Source organism: Gracilinanus agilis, chromosome 2 (assembly GCF_016433145.1).
Source record: "Gracilinanus agilis isolate LMUSP501 chromosome 2, AgileGrace, whole genome shotgun sequence".
In the NCBI taxonomy this organism is placed as follows: Eukaryota; Metazoa; Chordata; class Mammalia; order Didelphimorphia; family Didelphidae; genus Gracilinanus; species Gracilinanus agilis.
Genome location: NC_058131.1, coordinates 513,427,123 through 513,437,573, shown reverse-complemented (window position 1 = coordinate 513,437,573; position 10,451 = coordinate 513,427,123).

Below are 10,451 nucleotides of genomic sequence, written 5' to 3'. Positions count from 1 at the left end.
ATTTCCAATTAGTTTTTGATTTGCCTGTCCATGTGCCCTTACTGATTATTATTTTATTACATTATGATCTGAAAATATTACATTTATTATTTCTGCTTTTTTGCATTTGTTTTCAATATTTCTATGCCCTATTACATGGTCAAGCTTTGTGAATGTACCATGTGCAGCTGAAAAGAAGGTGTATTCATTTTTGTCCCTATTAATTTTTCTCCACATGTCTATTAAATCTAATTTTTCTAGCATTTCATTCACCTCTCTTCTCTCCTTCTTATTTATTTTTTGTTTTTTTAATCTAGATCTGAAAAAGGAATATTTAGATATCCCACTAGTATAGTTTTACTATCTATTTCTTTCTTGAGCTCTGCCAGTTTCTCCTTCATGAATTTGGTTGCTATACCCTTTGATGCATACATGTTGAGTACTATTATTTCCTCATTGTCTATACTGCCTTTTATCAGGATGTAGTTACCTTCTCTGTCTCTTTTAATCAGATCTATTTTTACTTTGGCTTTGTCAGAAATCATGATCGCCACTCTTGCCTTCTTTTTCTCAGTTGAAGCCCAAAAGATTTTGCTCCATCCATTGACCTTAAACCTCTGTTTGTCTCCCTGCCTCAAATGTGTTTCTTGTAGACAACATATGATAGGATTTTGGTTTCTAATCCACTCTGCTATTTGTTTCCTTTTCATGGGCAAGTTCATCCCATATTGCATTCAGAGTTATAATTTTCAATTGTGTATTCCCCAACATTTTGATTTCCTCTCCTAGTTCTACTTCTTCTTAAGCTATTTCCTTTTAAACCAGTGGTTTGTTTTAAACCAGTCCCCCTTGTCCCCTCCCTGGGTCTGTTTCCCTTTCTGCCCCCTCCATTTTTATTCCCCTCTTTTTATTTTTTAAGGCCTAATGAATTCCCTCCCCCCTTTCCTCACCCCCTCCTTTTTTGACCTCCTCACACCCCTGCTCCCCTTGGTTTATCCCTTCTGACTTTTTCAGTAGGGTTAGATAGTATCTATATATACCAGTGGATATGGCTACTCTTCCCTCTCAGGGTTAATTTTGCTGAGAGTAAGGTTTAAATATTACCTCTTAATGCTCTTTTCCTCTCCTTATAATAGTATTCATCTCCTCCCCTTCCCATGCCCTCTTCGTATGGTACAGAATATCCTATTTTTCTTATTCATTCAAGTTTCTCTTGGTCCTTTCTACTATTCACCCCCTTTTCACCTCCCCATATCCTCTTAGACCATTTAGTATTCCAACCTCTCCCTAAGAATAATTTTTCTAATTACTATAATAATGAATACTATTATAGTGAATACGGTTCACTACAGAGAATTACACATAATATTTCTCCATGTAGAAATATAAATAATTTGATCTTATTGAATCCCTTGAAGAAGGCAATTTAAAGGTCAGAATTTTTTTTCTTTCCCCTCTCTTTCTTATTTAACTTTTCATGTTTCTCTTGGTTTTTGTGGTTGGATATCAGACTTTCCATTTAGTCCTGATCTTTTCTGTGGAAATGCTTGGAAATCTTCTATCTTGTTGAATGCCTATACTTTCCCCTGGAAGTATATAGTCAGTCTTGATGGGTATGTGATCCTTGGTTGTAGATCCAATTCTCTTGCCTTTCTGAATATCATGTTCCAAGCTTTGTGGTCTTGTAATGTGGAGGTTGCCAGATCCTGTGTGATCCTGATTGGTGTTCTCTGATATCTGAATTGTCTCTTTCTGGCTTCTTGTAAATTGGCTATTATATATTTGGGGGTTGTCTTTTGAGGGTTTAGTGTAGAGGGTAATCTATGGATCCTTTCAATGTCTATTTTACCCTCTCATTGAAGAATTTCAGGGTAGTTTTGTTGGATAATTTATTGTAGTATGGAGTCCAAATTTCTATTAATTTCTGCTTTTTCAGGAAGACCAATGATTCTCAAATTGTCTCTTCTATACCTGTTTTCTTGATCTGTCAATTTCTCAGTGAGATATTTCATGTTTCCTTCTATTTTTATCAATCTTTTGCCTTTCCTTTATTTGTTCTTGTTGTCTTGAGAGATCATTGTCCAATTCTGGTCTTTAGAGACTGGTTTTCTACTATAATATTTTGATTTTCCTTTTCGATTTGGTCTATCCTGTTTTCCAGCTGTTTAATTTTGGTCTCCAATTTGCTTATCAATTCTTCTAATTTTGGGGCATCTTTCTCCAATTGGGAGTTTCTTTTTTTTTAACCTGTTAAATTCCTTTTGAGCTATTTGCCACTTCTCTTGCCAAATCTCTTCCATCTTTCTCATGATCTCAGATTTGAACTCTTCAAGAGCTTCTGACCAATTTTTGGTTTTGGGGGAAGGTTTGTATATGATTATTTGTTTTTTCTCCTCTGCTATTTGCTCTGTTGTCTGGATTTTTTCTATGTAAAAGTTGTCAAGTGTTAAAAATTTCTTCTTGATCTTTCTTTTTAGAGGTTCTTGTGCATGGCTTGCCATTATTATTATGATATTTTTCTTTCTTAGTCTGAAATCTGGTGTGGCACACAGGCTCTTCCTATTGAACTGTGGAGTAGTTTTCACCTGAGTCACAGCATTGTGAGGCCCTCTCAGCTTTAAACTTGCACCTACAGTATGTCTGCTCTCTTTAGGCTCCTAGTGTCTCAAGTCTAGCTGTTCTCAGGGTCAAGCCTCCTGGTGGTCCCTTTGCTTCCTCCTCTGCCTGAGGCTCCTTTAACAGTCTCAGGGTGCTGCTTCCACTGTCATGCACCCATCCACACTGGGTCCCCACCTAAGGTCCGCACCTGTGCTCAAGGTCTGTGTTCAAAGTCCGCGTTCTTTAACCTCTTGGGTCTTAAGTCTTGCTGCTCTCAGGAGCAGGCCCTGGTGATTCCAGGTAGCTTCCAAGAACTTAATGAATGCCCCAAACTTGCTCTAACTCTTGGCTGTGCTGGCTTTGGCACTATAGGTGGTGTGTGTGTGTGTGTGTGTGTGTGTGTGTGTGTGTGTGTGTGTGTTGGGTAGGGGTTGCTCAGCTCACATTTTAGTGAGAGCTATTACACCCTCTTATAGCATATAAATGCCCATATCCCATGTACCTTCAATGCTGTGCCCTGTTGTGGGGTCCCTTTGTTCATCTGGATTTGTTTTTATATCCTTTTGAGGAGTCCTATCTGTGTGGGTTAGCATTCTGCTTCTACTCTGCCGCCATCTTAAACTGGAAGAGAATGGATCCTTTTTAAACGATTCTTGTAGTTGCTAATATCATCTGGCTGAAATTACCTTGTATTCATTTTTTTAATATTTGATCTATCAAGAAAAATATTTTCCTCACCTTAATAGATTAAATGTAATTGAGAGTATCAACTACTTGATTTCATTTTTGTTGAGAATCACTACATGTCTCATTTTTGGTAAATTATTGATAGCTATTATGTGTTTAAATAAATATATAGTCCAACTCTAGAGTAGATCAATTTAAAAATTCAGACTCATTTCCATGCCACGGCTAGGTAAAGATAAATATTGAATCACATCAATCATGTAATTTGTTTTTCCAGATTTATATTTTGGTATAATTTTTTATAATCATTTTTTGACATTTGGTTATCCATGTGCTTTTCCTCCACACCGCTGTACCTCCTCCAAGTGGCAGGTAATATGGCATACATATGTTGTCATATAATATATATTTCCATGTTCATCATATCACTTATATTAAAGAAAAATTCATGGAGGAAATAAAGTTAAGAATGGGATGCTTCAACTTGTATTCAGACTTCTATATTCCTTCTATATTGGTGGATAACCTTTTTTATTATCTTTAGTCCCTTGGAGTTGTCCTAGATCCTTAAATTCCAGATAATAATTCATTCATTCACAATTGAACATCATACATTTTCTGTTACTGTGTACTATCTCCTGTTTCTGGCCACTTCATTTTGTATCACTTCGTATACATCTTTCAGAGTTTTTTAAAATGATAGTCTAATTCATCATTAAGTTAAATCCTTTTTTTATCCCTGTTGTTTAGTTGTTCAATTTCAGCCATGTCCAACTTTTTGTCACCCAGTCAACCATATTATCCCTAGGGTGTTCTTGGCAAAGATATTGGAGTAGTTTGCTATTTTCTTTTTCAGTGGATTAAAGTAGACAGAGTTTAAGTGACTTGCCCATGGTCATAGAGTTAATAATTGTTTGAAGCCGTCCACCGACTCCACGAAGATTCCTAGTGGGTTGGACACTCAGAAAGGGGAACCAAGGACTGAGTGAAAATGGGCTACGGGTTAAGGATTAATGGAAAGAGAACATAAGGCGAGAATAAAGATACACAGACACAGAAAGTTTTGGCATAAGGTAGACAGACAGCAAGTAAGCTCTGGTGGTCAAGAGCTTCATGGTTAGGAGCTCTGATGGTTGAGAGCTCTCTTGCCAACTGATGTCTTGTCACTTTTATTGGGGTTACATACAACAGTATGGGGGGAAGGGGAGAGGCTGGTGGCCTGATACATTAACATTATGAGGTAATCATCATAAAATGCAAACTGCCAAAATCTGAAACAATAGGTAGAGCTAAGATCAGGATCCAGGGTGGATAGGGCCTAAGGCATCTACTGATGTTTGATACCTATGTTAATTGATCATTGAAGGAAAAGTAAGGAGACTGAGATAACTGACTCTCTTCTGGGGTGTAGCCTTAGGGAAGGGCTAGGGATTTGGCAAGGTCAACATTCAATTTGACTCAAGATTGCAGGGATCAATCATTAGCAGTATAAGAGTTAAGTTTTTGAATACTTCTTAAAATAATATCACAATTGATATATACCTGGATTGCTACATTGTTCAAGGTCAGAATTGAATTAAGATCTTCTTTGTATTAGGCCCAGTGTTCTATCTACTTAGACACTTGGCTTCCCAACAGATTCTTAATATTTATTGTTAATAGAAAATACATCCTCATCTGACAATATGGGTTTGGAATTAGAAATCCTGGTTTCAAATCTCAGATTTGCAATTGCCTCCTTCTGTCACCTTTGTGAAGGGTTAAATTTTTGAACTAGGAGTTTGAACAAAAGTCATGAGAGCAGTTTCTTAAACACAAAACACTTAGTTTATTATTAGGAAAATATGAATAGGAAATAGGAAGGAGGAAAGTAAGTGTCAGTAGAGTATTTCAGAATTCCAGTAACCTCAAATATTCCAATTAAAATTCAATTGATAATTATGACCACAGACACATTCAAAAATCTGGAATCATCTCAAAATTATTTGTTTTTAGTGGGTATGTTTTTCTTAATTTAATAGTTAAACCAAATGTCTTCTTTTTGTAACAGCTCCTACTTCTTTAGTTTCAATCTGACATTTGTATTCTGTTTCATCACCAATTCATTTTTGTATCATGTATCACTCAGTGTTCAAAAATTCCAAGAAGTGCTTAGAAGAATCAGACAGACATAATAGATAGGCTGAAAAGGACATGCAGTACTGAATCTAATTTGGAACATTTCAGTTTGAAGTTAAAGAGGAAAAAAGGAAAAGCCCAAAAGCAAAAGTGAAATTGCTCTTTTTCTGCTGTAAGAGAGGTCTTTTCATAGACTTTTAAAATTTTTCCACTTCTCTAATATCTGAATTATGACTAAGTCTAGAAAAACATTTTGAACTTACAAAAAACTTTTTTTAACAGGTCCTCTATTAAAAGGAAAATACAGAGATTCATTTCAGAGGAGTGATGTGCTATGTATGTGCTTTGTTAATAGTATTTTTTTCCTTATCTTCCATTCTATCTTAGAATCTGTAGGAATTCAGGTATATATTCATCTTGATATCCTTTTAAGGGTGCTCAAAAAGCTGACTCTTGTATTGCTTATGATTGATTTCTGTAACCTTGAGTTAAATTGAACCTCTACCTTGCCAAATTCCTAGCCCTTCCCTAAGGCTACACTATGGAAGACTGCTCAGTTATCTCAGTCTCCTTATTTTACCAATAACAATCATTAACATATATATCAAAAAAGTTAGATGCCTTAGACCATATGAACTCCTGATCTTGGCCTTAGCTACTTCCATTGTTTTAAGACTCAGCAGTTTGTATCTCATGATGATTACCTCATAATGTTAATGTATCAGACCACTTGTCTAATTATCATTTTCCCTTCCTCTTATACTGTTTTAACCCCAATAAAATAGCAGTATGTAAGCTAAGCTTTTAACCATGGAAGCTCTTGACCACCAAAGCTCTGGATCATCAAAGCTCTTGACCATCAAAGCTTCATCCCAGTAAAGCTCTTTTCCACCAGAGCTTACTCGCTGCCTGACTACCTTATGCCAGAACTTTGTTTGTGTGTCTTTATTCTTGCCTTATGTTCTCTTTCCATTAGTCCTTAACCCATAACCCATTTTTCTCTCAGTCCTTGGTTCCCCCTTCTGAGTGTCCTACCCACCAGGAACCATCGTGGAGCCACTGGAAGGCATCATTTGGCACACAACCTGAATTGGCATCAGAAAGGAAGATTGCAGTTCAGGACCCTGGATGGTCAATGGACCTAAACTGGCCATTGAGGTGAGTCTCTGACCACTAGAAAATGCATTAGAAACTTTTTTCTCACACTGGTTACATATGCTTGCTAAAATCATCAGTTGACAGACAACGATATAGAGTGAAAGAAGCTAATCTTCAGGCATTGATGAAGGTAATTTTGCAAGGTTATCCTGAGTTCTAAGAAGTAGGGGTACTCAATGTATGACAGTGGAACCTCATTGAGCAAGACTTTAAGAAAAGCACAATAAAAGGGACTTAAAGTCATTCCATCAGTTTGGCTAACTTGGAAACTAGTTAGAACAGTATTAGAGGCAGAAACCATTCAGTATTCTTTGGTCCAACCTGCCTCTCTCTTAGACTTTCCTTCTAACTTGAATACTGGTTTTTTAAGGATTCAAAATGTACCCAATTGATTTATTCATTCATTTTATTTAGTTATTTAAACAATTGGTTTTATTTATTTGTTTGTTTTTTTAGAAAAGATTTTTCCATGGTTACATGTTTCATTTTCTTACTCTTCCCTCCTACTCCTTACCCCTGTAGTCAATGCACCTTTCCACTAGTTTCTTCATAAGTTACAGGTGTCATCAATCAAGACCTATTTCCATATTATTGATAGGTTGTACTAGGAAGGTTGTTTAGAGTTTACTTCCCAAATCATGTCTGCATCAACCCATGTGTTCAAGCAGTAGTTTTTCTTCTGTGTTTCCACTCCTATAGTTCTTCCTCTGAACATGGGAAGTGTTCTTTTCCATAAATCCCTCAGAATTATCCTGGGTCATTGCGTTGCTGCTAGTATATTACTTTCTATTTTACCACAGTGTATCAGTCTCTGTGTACAATGTTCTTCTGGCTCTGCTCCTTTCACTCTGCATCAATTCCTGGAGGTCATTCCTGTTCACATGGAATTCATCCAGTTTATTATTCCTTTGAGCACAATAGTATTCCATCACCAGCAGATTACACAATTTGTTCAGCCAATCAAAACTATCAATAAGCACATAAGAAAGTGTTCTAAATCTCTAATAATTAGAGAAATGCAAATCAAAATAACTCTGGGGTACCACCTCACACCTAGCAGATTGGCTAAAATGACAACAGGGGAGAGTAATGAATGTTAGAGGGGATGTGACAAAACTGGGATATTAATGCTTCGCTGGTGGAGTTGTGAATTGATTCAACCATTCTGTATGCAATTTGAAACTATGCCCAAAGAGCTCTAAAAGACTCCCTGCCCTTTGATCCAGCCATACCATTGCTGGGTTTGTACCCCAGAGATCATAGGGAAAAGACACGTACAAAAATATTTATAGCCTCGCTCTTTGTGGTAGCAAAAAACTGGAAAATGAGGGTATGCTTTTCAATTGGGGAATGGCTGAATACTTCTTATATTGCCCCACCCATCCCTCTGATGACTTCTTTTCCTTTGGAGGATCCAGCTGACTCTCAACTTGACCTTACGCTCCAGCCATTTCCTGAGCTCCAGCCTTCAAAGGCTCATTCTCTGATTTCAATTCCTGCTGTCACACTTTGGCTTACTGATCCTCCACCAAAGCTAACCACTCCACTTTCATTTTTTTCCTGCTATGGCTGACTCTATCCTTTCACCATCTTACTTGGTGTCTCTTAGAGCCAATGGGCTTACTGACACTTCACTTATTCCTCCTCCATGTTACACAACTTCTCTTGACTCTGATGAGCTGACTAGTGCTCAAACCACACTTCCTCCTCAACCTCCATTCAGTACTAACTGTAGGGTTACAACCAGTCTAGTCATAAAGGAGAAAGCAGAGAAATCAGCTTCTCCAAAAGAAATTAGAGATAATCCTGAGAATGTAGAAGTAAACTTAGAAAAGCAGAAAAATTTGAATTCCAAACTCTTAAAGCTCTCAGGAATAGTGTCATTCATTCAGTATGGTAATGCAGCTCATGACACCATGGTGCTGATAGACAAGATTAGCCTGCAAATCTCTACCACCGGATTTTTGTTATGAATTAGCTGGATCTGTGCTTAATGCAAAGATTGCATAATATGGAAGTTATTTTTTTCAGGAATTATGTGAAGAACTAGCTAGAATCAATAAAAAAACACCATGTAAATATAACCCATGATGAATTAACTGGCACAGGTAAATTTAGAAGTCTTAATAGACAATTGTTATATTCAGAACAAACCTTTAATTAAATTGGGCTAGCTGCTGAAAGAGTATGGCAAATTGTAACTAGAAAAACACAATGCTACAGATTTCTTTAAGGAGACAGTTCCTCAACAAGAGGCTATAAAAGCATGCCAAGACATAAAAACTTTAGACCACAAGAATCTGATGGCAGTTCGATTTAAAAAGACAAAACATGTCTGCTTTGCCTGGCACAAAGCTGGACATTTTAAATGATCCTGTCCCAAATTAAAGCTGAAGTGGCCTCCTAACTTTTTCAAAGAGTGTCCCAAAGTTCAGCATTGGGCCTCACCATGTCTCCTGAGAATACAGGCTAGGACAGCCACAACTGAACAGCATTTAAACTGTTTGTGGGGCCAGCCTTGAACCCTTTAAAAATTCAGGGCACCCAGGAAAAGGCTATTGATCCCAAAAAATTTAAACCAGGCAGAAATTTTACTCTGACACAAAAGGCAAAAGGCTTCCTGTTATCATTGGAACTGATTGGATATGAACAGTGGATCTGGGAGACTGTAGTAAGTTTACTCTGCCCAAATCCATATTCAAAGAATTGGACCCATCTATTGTTTAAGAGTAGAAACCTCACTTCTCAGGGACTAAAAATCTGCCTTGAGGTCACTGATAAAAATAGTAAGGGAGAAATACTAGTCAGGTCCAAAGCCTTTCACATTTTTTCAATTCAAAATAACAAAAAAGCTTGCACAATTGATTCTATTTCCAAACAAATCTTTGCTAAACGAAGGAGTTAGTGTGAAGTCAAATTTAAAATAAAACATTTCAAATTTATATTGGACCCAACAAATTACTAAGAAAAGATTATGCTCTTTTACGTAAAAAGTAAGATACTTTCTGGTATTTTTCGTATACTACAGTCTCCTTTAGAAAGAGATATTTTACCTGAAATGAATTTTAGTCTACTAGTACCACAACACAAAAAGACTTTTTAGCACTTTTAATTACATCTAAAACTAGATTCACTGATCCAACCATGTAGCTTGCTTCTAAACCTATTTGGATCTTAAAAGAAAAGTTACTCTAGCAGACTGATAAATTAATTCTGCCACAAAGATGGCATAAGATTTTTTCTTTGTGTCAAAAGTTTGTACCACAAGTGCTGAAATTAGTCAACAGAAAATTTAAAACTCAGCATACCTATCTATATGAAAAACCTGAACTGGTCAATTCTTCAGAGAAAGTTCAGATTAGGTCACAGAAAATAGAAATTAGTAGAAAATATTTTTAAAATTTGGATGATTTTCAGAAACTTTTACATGAGATTAATTGGCTTGGAAATTTCTTTTAAAAAATATACTCAGTAGAGCTGTCAAATTCATTTGATACTTTAAGAAAAAATTGGGCAATCTCCTCAATTAGAGAAATTTTACCTGAGAATGAGAAAAAATTGAAGACACCTAAAACAGCTTTATATAAAAACAAATTCTTTGGAATTGATCATATTCAAACTTTGTAAACTCAATTTTAAAGATGAGATATACTCTCATTAATGCATTCATAATCACTCAAGAGTGAGCACATTATTGGATGGATTCAAATTTTCAACCAGCAGACAAAGTCACTTATTAGTTGTTTAGAATTGGCAAAAATTGGTTCTGATACTGATGTTATTCTTATCACAATGGCACAAATCAAGCTCAAATGTTACTTGTACAGTGTCTATATTGGCAAAGGTACTTTGTAAATATTCCTTGTACCAAAATCTTGCAAATTATGAATATAACTCTAATTATTTGGTTA